The sequence below is a fragment of the Otolemur garnettii genome, unplaced genomic scaffold (assembly GCF_000181295.1).
Source record: "Otolemur garnettii isolate 467f Iridium unplaced genomic scaffold, OtoGar3 scaffold00009, whole genome shotgun sequence".
NCBI classification, from domain to species: domain Eukaryota; kingdom Metazoa; phylum Chordata; class Mammalia; order Primates; family Galagidae; genus Otolemur; species Otolemur garnettii.
Window position 1 is genome coordinate 5,490,547 of NW_003852404.1, and position 12,351 is coordinate 5,502,897.

Consider the following 12,351-nt stretch of genomic DNA (forward strand, 5'->3'; position numbering starts at 1 on the left):
TTCAAGAGCCCGTCACATCTAATTTTTATATATTCAATTCATTTGAAAAATGTTTATATTAAAAATGGTTTCAAAATGATGCCTCAAATTACCACCATAATATTGTTTGAGAGCGCTCAAAATATTAAAAAACTTCTATAAAGCCACAAGAAACATTAAAAAGAAATATAAAATCTAGTCCCAAAAGGCCAACTGAATCACCCACATCATTTGGCCAGTAAGTTCTGGTGTAGAATCTGGGACCTGAGTCCTCAGAGTCCAAGTTTTCTGCTTTATCCATTGGGTTCCAGATTTACCAGGGTGTGATTATCAATTGCCAAGCGTGGCTTATCAGTGAGATGTCTTATTTAGAATAGTGGTTTGAAAACTTGTTCATATCTTGTACTGACTTATTTAATTATATGAATTCAGAACAGTTTTACTAGGAAAAAAACCACAGTGCAAGAAACTCGTGCTGTTCACAGGTAAAGCTTTCCATGGCAGTCTGGAAGGTCCACAGTGTAGCTAGTTGGGTGGCAGTGAGGACACACACTCCCAGCTGAGAGGGGGTGTGTGAGACCAGGTCAAGCCTACGGAAGGAGTTGTGAACTTGTATTTCACTCATCATAATTCAGGAAGTGAGGTCACTCACTCTGATCAGAAAGATACCTGTGGCTGCTGGCAATGGAAGGGAAGAGATGGTTGAATAATGATATGAGCAAATCCAGTGTATGCAGAGGACCAGGGACCCCAGACCGAGAGCCAGTCAGGAGAAGCCAGTCACTGTGGGGGCTGGGCAGGCCCTCTGCAGCAGGTGCTGTTGCCTTGTCGGGACTGGCACCTTCTGTCACTTGGTTTTAGATTTTTCTGAAGAAGTCATACATTTGAGCTTTTATGCGAAAAATTCCGATTTTTAAACAATGGTTTAAGTATCTGATTGGTTGAGTCCTGTTCTGTGAAATATGTAAGCTGGAGGCTGGTGGGCAGTGTGGGTGGATGGGTTAGAGGAGAGAATCTTGGTTGAGAATAATGACATAGAAAATTGGATGGGTAGGAGGTGCCCTTGAAAGTGAGAAGGAGGACTTGAACTTGATGTCATAACCATCACCATCAAACCACTTAATGCTGAACTTCCTATGCAGTGCATAGAGTGCTAAGCAGTTTATGCATGCAGCCTTATTTATTAAACTCCCCCAAATCCCATAAGGTGGACTATAAATGCGGTCTGGGGAACACTGTGTATAACATCTTTGCATTTTTCTTGGTCGATCCTATGTAGACGAGGTGGGCAAAAAGTTGATGGTGTGGTCAGGTCCCTAATTTGATCAGCTGCAGGGGTTTGTTTTTATTTTAAACTCAGCGTGAAGGTATGCTGTGCCAAGTTTAAATTTAGTTTGCCAGTTTAGTTATTACTGTATTTTAGAAGTTAACCAAACACAGAAGTAGGAAACCATGAGCACAGTTTCCCTGGTAGACCCTTTTTGGTGTTTAACAGGCTATTTTGTTCTTATGGCAACTGAAGTGTTTCACTGCAGTTGTGGATTTTCTCTGTGACTTCTCATCACCCTTTCAGAGAGGAAACCTGGCCAACTGGTTCCCCCAATGCATGGGCCAGTTTTCCTCAGCCCAGTAGTGGGTGGCAGCAGTGGCGATGGGCAGCTGCCCGGAGCTGCCTTTCACCTTAGCCAGACCTTGGCCAGACTTTGGGCTAGATAGAGAGCTGCAGGATGGTGCCTGGACTCAGGCTGAAGCGCCAGGCTACATCTGTCATTGACTTGATAGTTGGTGCGTGGTATTGCATAGGTTACTGATGGTTAGCGTGTGGTGTCCCATAGCTTACTGTCAGAGCACACTACCCCTCCGTTTTTAACTCTGTCTTCTATAGAGTATGTGCTGGAGAGGCAGGCCAAGGTTGGGGTAGACAGCTGAAGTTTGTTGAACACCTCCTGCATACCCAGGGGTGAGCTGGGGCCTTCTGTTGGGTTATTACTGCTTCTCAGTTTCACAGCACCTCTATAAGGTACATACGGCTACTTCACCTCTTCTAGACAGTTCTGGGGAAGAAGCCAGGCTGGAAGTGTGGCCTGGCAACTCCAGGAATCCTGGTTTCTGCTGCTTGGATGCCTCTGCTTGCAGGGTTCCCTTGGGTCAGCCACACGGAAAGCAACAGATTAAGTTGTGTCTTTTGCGTTGTAGGATTGTACAGATTAAAACCATCTTCACAGTATGTTGATTTTAACCTGTTGGGAGAGAAAGTAATAATCTGAAATATTCAAACATAGGCATATTATGTAGGCTTTTAAATTCACATAATTTAAAAACAGAAACTAGAGACGTGAAAGAAATTCCCTTCTCAGAGCAGGCTGTTTAGGGGTAGCGGTTCACTTTCCTTTGTTGCTTCCTGGGATGGTTGGAGAGGCACCCACTTCCCCTCCCCAGGGTTGTGTGGAGGCCTTGAGCCCTGTCCACCTGCAAAGGCTGAACAAGAGGCTGTAGTTGGGGAATCGTTGTTCTCATTAATTTTTTAATTGAAGTATGATGAATGTCTAAATGGAAATGGAGCATGAATTTCCAATGAATTAGGACCTAGTAAAGCATGCCTCATTAGAACCAAATTGACATGCTTCTGAAGCCACTTTTTATTTATTTTGAGACAGAGTCTTGCCCCAGCAGGAGTACAGTGACATCACAATAGCTCACTACAACCTCAAACTCCTGGGCTCCAGCGATCCTCCTGTCTCAGCCTCCAAGTAGCTGGGACTATAGGTGTGCATCATTAACACTGGGCTAGTTTTTTAGTAGAGATGGAGTCTTTCTCTTGCTCAGGCTGGTCTCTAACTTCTGACCTCAAGCAGTCCTCCTGCCTCAGCCTCCCAGAGTGCTAGGATTATAGGCGTGAGCCACTGAGGCCAGCTTAAAATCACTTTTTGATGAATGGTCTAACTACAAGCTCCTTGCTCAATGTGTGCAGGGACAGTTGGGCTGGAAGTTACTTCTTTGAATGATTTTCTTTCATCCCTTCCATTTTCTCCTGTTTTTCTTAGAGATGAGTTTTTCCTTTTTTTTTTTTTTAAACTGAATTTGCAAAATGCTTTTATATCTGCTAAGGGTTGTTGGTCTGTGCTGAGTGTACTAGCATAGCTCTGACATTTACGCGCAGTTTTAGTTTCTTCCCAAAGTTGTAATTTCAGAAAATCCACCATTATGCGTCTGTCCAAAAGCAAAGGATCCTGGTCTTTGTTTCGCACAATCTGGGGTCAGTCAGAGGTTTTCAAAGCAGCCTGTGTGCTGCACAGTACAAATTGTAGTTGTTCCTCCCGCGCTCACCTGCCCCAGCTGTGAAGGGGAGGCCGTTGTTTTCAAGAAAAGTCTTCAGTTTTAAGACTGACAAGAATGTGAGGATTTGCCAAGCATTCCCCATGAAGGGAATGGCCCCACTTAGATGTCAGAGCCAGAGAACTGTAGGGGAATTTATCCAGTCCACCAGTGGTCTGATTACAGAGCAGCATAAAAGAGAAATGTGGTGTGTGCTTGGCAGCCAGGCCTCAGCAGCCCAATTTATCAGGCCAGAGCAGCTTGCTTGTTCCTTTCCAGCATCAGAGCTTTTCTGCCTTGGGATTATGACGCATGCTCTGATGGGTAGGAAATGACCTTCCTTTGCAGATGGCCAAAACATCATTTTATTACATATTAATCCCATTGTTCAAGAGTGAAGCCAGCTAAACTCCGTCGTTAAGCTGTTTCAAAAATACCCACACGTTCTTCTGGGCCAAGAAATCATATGACATGAAGATGCTCTGCTGGCTTCCTGCACCTTGGCCTTCTATGGCGTTACTCTGCACATTGGCGGCCACAGCAGAACTTCGGCTGGGGTGTATTTTGAGCTCTGAGCTGAGGAAGGAGTTTGCTTCTGCGTGTTGGCACCCAGCAGGCCATCCATCCTTTGCCTTTTAAAAGCAAACCAAAAATAGACACAAATCTGTTGAACTAGGCAAGAAAGTCTCTGCTTACAAACATTGGTCACTTAAAAACTTCTTCACTTTGTTCCTATAGTCACCCAAGGGCTCCGCTCACAGGTGCCCCCAGACTTTACTCAAGCCAGGGGAGGACATCTGGGCTGGGAAAGCAGCTAGGCTGCCCTGCCAGGCCTGTGGGGTGGAGGTGGACGAGACATCCTGATGCTTTACCAGAGAGAAGATAACTTAATCAGTTTTCATTTCAGCATATTCTTCTTTTCTAGCAGCCCGAATGGCCCTCCAGAAATAGTAAGAGCCAGCTGGGCATAGGGTTTCATGGCTCCAGCCTCAGCAGCACCTGTACATTGAAATTACACCCACCCACCCCCAGTCAAGGCAGCATGGTGTCTGCAGCGAGGTTTAGCGGATCAGGAGGCTGGAGTGAGCATGGTACGCATGCGCTTTTGGGCCTCAGTGAACAAGTGAGTAGAAAACTATCATTCCTATTTCAAGAATCTGCTCTCCGTGAAGCAGCCCAGAGAACCAGCTCACACACGTTTGTAATTGATGAAATTAAAGCTAATATTGTTCTTAATAGTTCACTAATATTGCTTAGCAGAATATTCCATGTTCGCTAAGCGGTGTTGTTCACTTTTCAGTCTTTACTACTTAAAGCAGGGAAATCTGGAAATTAACCTCCCATTTCACCAGCTGTGTGAAATGAAGCAGAACTCAGTTTTGTGTCCAGGCAATGAAGGCATGCTGGGCCTGGGACCCCAGGCACCCCTCTCCCCACACCCTGTCCTACCTTTGGGGAGCTTGAAGGCCCGGTAGGATCCACCGTGCATTATGGAGTAAGCAGGCTTGTGTTTCCTCCTTCCCCAGTTTCCCCTTTATCATTGCCGTTTAAAAGTCTCAGACCAGCTTTTTTTCCTCCTTTATTTCAAAGGTGACATTTATAGTAAAATATCTTCCCTTTTCTTAAGGGAGTCTCGGCCTAAGTAGGTGCGAGGGCAGTGAATTTTATCAGTCAGCAGTGCAACAGTGCTGGGCACTGCTGTGAGTCAGACTCTGTTCGCTCTGGGTAGGGGCCTTTTGTCCTTGGCTCCTCCTCCCCAGATAAAAAAGTGGGCTCCACAGCTTGATCCCTGTAAAGAATGACTTTGGTTGGATTCTCTGGGGCCATTGGCCCTTCATCAGTTAATAAGCTCTGGGGATGAGAATTAGCTAACTACATTATTCTTTCTACAATGCTCGTTTATGTCCACGTGTCGGTTACTGCCCTGGGTGCTAGGGTGGCATGGTGGGCAAGGTGAAAGGCCTTGCTCTATGGCACTGATGCTCTGGAGGGAATTTCTGGAAGGAGGACTTGGCCGTGATCACCTTTGCACTCTGGACCTATGGAACAGGAGAAATAGCAGAAATAAATAGCTCATTTATTTCTACTTATGCATAAAGGTGTTGTAGACTCTTTAATGGTGGTGCCCAGCTATCAGTAAGCCCCTGCACACTCCTCTTACTCATTGCTAACTGCTTTCTAGCTGGTCTCTTAGTGACATGTGCCCGGGTGCTGGCCAGTCTTTCCCCCAAAGTACTCTTGACAGTAGAGGAGCTGTGCAAATACGTATCTTCGGAGTTACGGGGGCAAATCCAGGATTTCCTGCCTTAAGGAAAGAATGTTATGGTTCACCTTTTTAAAAAATGTACTCTAGTTAGGTGTGGCATTGCACCTCTGTAGTCTCAGCTACTCGGGAGACATAGGTGTCAGAATCACTTAAATGTAGGAGTTCAAGACCAGCATGAGTAACATAAGAACTCATCTCTAAAAAACAGAAAAAAAAAAACTTATTCCAGTCTATAATGTACACATGCTAGATGTGTTAAAGTAGTGCTTTCTCCACCAAAGCCTTGTTTCCAGTTGATGCTCTGGGAAAGTGGGTCTTATCTCCCTGGGTGGGGGTCGCTATGCCAGCCTAGCACACTGTTGCTCTGAGACTTTGGTTGGAGAGGCTCAGGTGAGTTCTTGGCTAGGCCTCCCAGAGTCCCTGCTGCCTGGGCCCCTGCACCCTGAGATGCATATCACTGATGCAGGGAGGCCGGCACCACATCCAGACTTGGCTGCTCTGGAGCCCACTCTCCAGTGCCTAGGGTCTGTCAGGAAGTTTTCTCTGCTGGGCCGGATGTTGTCTCTGGAGCAGCAGCCGGGGAATGGATGGAGTAATTGGTAATATGCAACAAGCCCTGCCCAGTCTCTGCATTCCTGATGTTTCTGAGCTTACACCAAGCTTTCCTATGGGTGACACTGTGCTGCAGTTCCCATTTTACAAGGGGACAAAGCATTCCAGCCAAAAGCCTCCAGCAGTATTTTAATGAACTCCATTCCTTGGAAGGTTGTGAGAAGACTTTTCATGTGCCCCTGCTCTGTGAATGGGCTGCAGCTGCAACAGCTGAAGCAGGGAGAGCAAGGAAGCAGACCCCGCACTTTAGGTGCAGAACTGGCCTCTGTTTCCCACGTGAGCCAGCCTATCCAGAGGACGGTGGCCCTTCAGGACCCCAACCTGATGTCCACCTGGGGACCCTGCCACCTAATGGTGCAGCCTCTGCTTGTGTCCAGGTGGCAGTAGGGCAGCCCTTCTAAATTAGGAGAAACAGCATGACTTGCTTACACAGAGGAGATGGGGCACCCTGCGGTACCCTCATCTGCCCTGTTCCCTATAGGTTTGTCCAAAGGGATTCGAAATTCTGATAAGTTCTGTTACCTGCAGAATGATAGCCCCACCCCCATTTGATCCAGTTAAGAATGAGCTGAATTCCCTCCTGCAAAGGCAGTCCAGACAATTAAAATTTGAACTAGAGTGAACGAAAGATAAGAGTACAAGCCTTTGGGTTTCTTTTGTGTGTGTGCTCCTTGGGGAGCAGAGACTGTTTCCAGGAGACTAATGATGCATCCACCAGTCCTTAGGAGTCAGTGGACTTCCCGTTACAGCCAGGAGCTTGAAATTCTCCTAAGTCAGGTTGTTCTTGTGGGATGTTATTTGTTATTTGGGGTTTGTTTTTCAGTTTTTTTTAGAGACAAGTTCTCGCTCTATTGTCCAGGGTAGAGTATGACATCATCATAGCTCACTGTAGCCTCAAACTCCTGGCCTCAAGCACTGCTCTCACCTCAGCCTCCCAAAGTGCTAAGATTACAGTTGTGAGCCACCCTGTGTAGCCCAAAGCCAAGTGTTTTGAAAGTTTGTGTTGTCTCCCATCACTTTGAAGACAACCACCTAGTATGCTTTTGTGATTTTTCAGAGATTACAAACGTCAAAATAGAAATTATTTTTTGTTGGCTCTCAGAATTTGACTCTCCCTTCTTTTATTGCCCACAGAATATTTTTAATTAGTAAAATGTAAAAACAAATAATTTTAATGAAGCTCCATCAGGTGTCAGAAGAACTAATATGCCATCAATGCCCTTCATCTACTACCTTGTTTATTTTCATAGCCACTCTGTAAAGTGGGGAGGGGGGACACCTTTCACAGATGGGGAAACTGAGGAATGGAAAAGGGCTGTGGCTTCTTAGACTCCGAGACCTGACACCTGATGTAGGAAGTGTGTGCAGGGGGCGTCAAATTGAGGTATCAATCCCAACCAACATTTTCCACTGAATTACTGTGTTAAAAATGAAAGCATTACAGTGTGTCACTTCCTATGCGTACCGCTAAAGTTAAATCATCTTTTAAAGTGAAAATATAAAGAAAATTTGTGATTAGGACAGGGGAAGGACAGACCATAGAACTTGTAAGTACCTCAGGGAAAGAGGCTTTTTCTTTTCTTTCTTTCTTTCTTTCTTTTTTTTGAGACAGTCTCACTTTGTCGCCCTTGGTAGATTGCTCTGACTTCGTAACTCACAGTAACCGCCAACTCCTGGGCTCAGGCAATTCTCTTGCCTCAGCTTCCTGAGTAGCTGGAACTACAGGCACCTGCCACAGCGCTCAGCTATTTTTTGTTGCAGTTGTCACTGCTGTTTTAGCTGGCTGGGGCCAGGTTCGAACCTGCCACCCTTAGGTATATGGGGCCGGTGCCCTACCCACTGAGTCACAGGTGCCGCCTCGGAAAGAGGCTTTTAAACTTCTCCTGCCTCTGCTCGTGCGGCGCTCCCCGTGTAGATGGTGTTCTGTCCAGCTTGGGAACCTAGGGCCCGGTAGGAACAGTTGTGCAGAGATAAAGCCTCCTAGCTGCCCAGCAGCAAGCCATACAGACTCTGCGTTGTGTGTGTTTGTGTTGTGTTAAAGGTGCTTTTGAAAAAATATTCTGCCCCCAAATGAGTAGTATGTCGTTATTCTTTCAGTTAAAACAAATTTAAAAGGTTTAGCAAACCAATGTACTGCAAGAACTAATGAGATGATTCAGTACGCTGACTGCCTTTGAATTACATATACCAAAATCAACCTATCCCCCCGCATAAATAGTTAGAATATGTAAGATGCCAGGAGAGATGGGGGGCAGGATCCCATTTCTAACAGCAAAGGGACACACCACCTAGGAATAAACTTCTTAAGAGGCAAGTGTGCTGTGTGCGAAGGTAACTCCAGAGCTCCGAACTGAGTGGCAGAAAGCCAAGGGGGTCAGGAGGCTCCTTTACAGACCCAGTAATGTGAGAGCTTAGGATAATTACAAGTGGCCTTCGTAGTCCTGAGAAGATGATTGATCAATGGATCTATTGAAAGAGCTAATAATTTTGAAGGAAAACAAACTGAATCTCTGTTGTACAGCACGTAGTCATTTCTCATGGACCGAAGAGTCAACTGTTAAACAAACACGAAAGGCCCAGAGGGGAAACGTTGATAAGGAAGTCGCATTTGATCTCGAGATGGGGGAGACATTTAGAAGGTACACACATGCAAATTTGACTTAAAAGTTTACACAAAATAAAAGGCAAAGAACTTCTCTCTGTAAATCTGGAACAGCTCTGAGGTGGTTACGGTTGTCCTGTTGCACTGATACATTTATTTGGGGGCTTCAGTGGCTTGTCTGCAGTCACCACACAGAGCAAGCTCTGAACTGGAGCAGCCTGGCTCCAGGGCTCTTACCCACCACACACCATTGCCTCCATCACAAAGAAAAGTAGGAATACTTGGTTAGAACAAAGAGCTAGCTACACAAGCGAGTCACAGAGGAGAAGAAACACAGACTTCTGATACACAGAAGCGTTGGTCCTCACTGGTGGTCAGGAGGGCACAATAAACCAAGATTGGATGGTTGGGAAAGCCTCCTATGACCCTCCTTTCTGCTCCGCGGTGGAGTCCGTTTCCTCCTGGGCCATGTCCTGCACATTTCCTGACTTTCTAACAAACTGGAGCACCTTGAGGGACAAGGGCACCAAATGTGGTGCTCGCAGTTATCCCAAGGAGCTTCACCACTCACATTGGCACAAGCTGTGGTCAGGAAAGAAAAGAGCCCGTTTTCCTTTAACCCAGCATTTTTCCATCTCACTTTCCCAGAGTACACTTGGGGAAATGTTGGGTTCTAGAGCGGTTCACAACCTACATATCACATAACCCCGATTCTAGACACTTTTTGACAATGGAGATGTATGATGTTAGCCACGTTTTTTTTTTTCATGGTGGGGTAGAAAGAAACATAACTTTCCTTGGAAATAAAAAGGTATTTTTTTGTTGTTGTTCAAATAGAGAACTACTTCAGAAAGTTTCTGGCTTTTCCAAAAGGGAGCAAGCAAGCGGGAAGAAAGTGCTATGTACATTGAAAGTGATGTCTTGGCAGATTTTTTCTTTTTTTTTCTTTTTCTTTTTTTTTTGAGACAGCGTCTCACTATGTTGCCCTCCATAGAGTGCGATGGCATCACAGCTCACAGCAACCTCAAACTCCTGGACTTAAGCGATTCACTTGCCTTAGCCTCCCAAGTAGCCGGGACTACAGGCGCTCGCTACAACACCTGGTTATTTTTGTTGTTGTTTTTGTAGTGGTTGTTGTTCAGCAGGCACAGGCTGGGTTCGAACTCGCCAGCCCCAGTGTATGTGACCGGCGCCCTAACCACTGAGCTATGGGTGCTAAGCCCTCTCAGCAGGTCTTATCAGAAGTCAGGGAGCCTGGGGTGTACCTTTGGGTCTGCTACCAACTTGCTTTGGGAAGGACAAGACCGTGGGTCTTGAGCCTGGTGGTCTCTCAGAACCTGAGTTCTGTTGCCTAGAACTAAAAGAACATTACCATGGACATCCTTCCGTTGATGTTGCTACTTTCAGGATCCCTTTTTGCTCACAAAGGAGGCATCAATTTCTCTCAGGTCTGTGACCGTGTACCTAGCCCCCTATGGTAAATATGCGGAGAGAACAGAGCAGGCAGAGGCCTCCAGCACACACCCCGGCCTGGTCTCCCGCCTGGGTGGCTCACTTGAATGGGAAGAGAAGGCTGCCTGAGACTTGAATCCTGGCTGGGTCACCTTCCAACTCTGAGATCTTGGGTGGGGATCTTTCCCTCGTAGAATCCCCTCCCCTCTTAGAGGTGGGATCACTGACTGAATTCACGAGAGACTTGTGAGGACTCCGGGATGAATGTGTTGTGATCGCAGGTGCGTGGTAGACAGGCACCTAGTAGATGCTGGCTGGCAGTATTACTGCCTGCATCGACTTCCTAGTACCTGTCAGCTCACCTCCTAGGACCTGTCACCCCTCTGACACCCCAGCAGCCTGCCTGCCAGGCTTTGTTTTCAGGGGAAACACAGTCTCGGTGTTGGCTTCCCCAGTGGGGTGTTTTATAAGGACTCAGCTAAGTGATGGTGGGAGGAGATTAGAAAGTCCTCCACTGAGGCCTTTTAGGTGATCAGGAAAACTGTCAAGGTGGGGTTTTCTGAATGGAAAGCCAGGAAGCACCAGTGTCCTCAATCCGGGGAGGTCAGAGACCAGGCTGAGGCTGGCTGGTTTTCATTCCACAAAGATGAGGGTAGTCTGACGCCAGCTTGGTGGTCTGCCCTGGAGGGTGGGCTCCTGGACGGCCTACTTCAGTTCTCTGAAGGTGGAACTGCCCACACTTACCATTGGGAAGCTCTTGGGAAGCTATGGGAGAAGCTAGACAGAGTAGGTGCTTGGACAGTTTGAGGAGGTAGGGAAGGGTCTGAGGTTGACCTCAGTGTCAGGGAATGAGCCCCTGACCCTTACTCCTCAGCCATCGAGTGTCTGGATCTCCAGCGTCCCCTTTGGGTTGTCCTTCCCCAGCCCCCTGCTTTCTCGTGCCTGGGCCTCCTGTGGTGCACCCTACTACCTTGTCAACTCTGCTCTTTTCTTGGAACTAGAACTCTAGTCTCCCACACCACTGCCAGTGTAACCCCCACACTCCCACCCCCGCCAAGCTTGAGAACTCCCAAGTCCACCTCCAAGAGCCTTTCACCGTCCCTAGTAATGGGCCTTTGGGCCTCTCCTGAGTCTGCATCTCCTGGGGAGGAGGCTGTTTGAACACCTCAGCTGCTCCTACCAGGCCAAGACCCCAAAGCAGAAAATGCCTGTGAGGCACCACTACCCAGGAGAAAACCAATGCTAGGAGCAGAGAGCTGGCTTGTTTTGTACATTTCCTTGGAAACAGATGGTTGCTGAGTGCCCATCAACACCCCTTTTATTTGCCAGGCCGAAGAAGCTTGTTTCTGTATACTTGGGAATCAAGTTTCTATAAAATTCTTGGCTCTGTGTCTCCAGGCTATTAGTCTGAGATTAGGTGCCTGAAATGTCTGCTTAGGAGCATTGGAGTTGATGGTCCAGCACCGTGAATTCACAGGGCCCAAACCAGTGCAGCTGCCACCTTCCCTATATCTCAGCTGTGTGACTGCTGAGCCTTGGCCGCCTGACCTGTGAGATGGGTGTGATGACACTAACCTTAAGGACTGGAGGTCATGGATGTCAAGCTTGTAGCATTGGACATCCTTGTAGCAGCCTCCGTGGGGTTCTGAGGTGACATTAGGTTTGCACAAAATACCCTGCTGGACTTTGATAACTATGCCAGGCACGGATCTAGACCCTTTGCGCACTTTAACTGCATAGCACAAGGTTGGTCTTCTGTCCCCATTTTACAGGGAGGAAACTGACAATTGTCATGGGTTGGTGAGAGTCACAGCTGAGTAGTTAGTAGCAGAGTGGGGATCCACCCCAGGTCCAACTGACTCCAAAGCCCATCTCTGCCCGCCATGTTGTCTACCCACGGCTGCTCCAGGAATAGCTTTTTCCTTGTCACTACAGGTCACCAGCGGACGGCTGACTCTGAATACAGATATCATCACAATTATTAGTGCCGGCAAGAAGTTACTCAGTCTTCATAGAGGGTAGCTTTCCCCTTCCCACGTTGAGAGGGCATCCTGTTCTGGCCTCCCATCGTTAAAGATGAAATGCTGATGGAGATGGAAGCATCTGTGGTAACGAACACGTCACC

The 12,351-nt window shown here is 47.1% G+C and overlaps 1 protein-coding gene across 1 annotated transcript in view; it reads left to right on the forward strand.

The window, feature by feature from the left end:
- Nucleotides 1-12,351, forward strand: part of CAPZB (capping actin protein of muscle Z-line beta subunit) — a 77,870-nt gene that overhangs the window by 976 nt on the left and 64,543 nt on the right. The gene's annotated exons all lie outside the window — the stretch shown is intronic.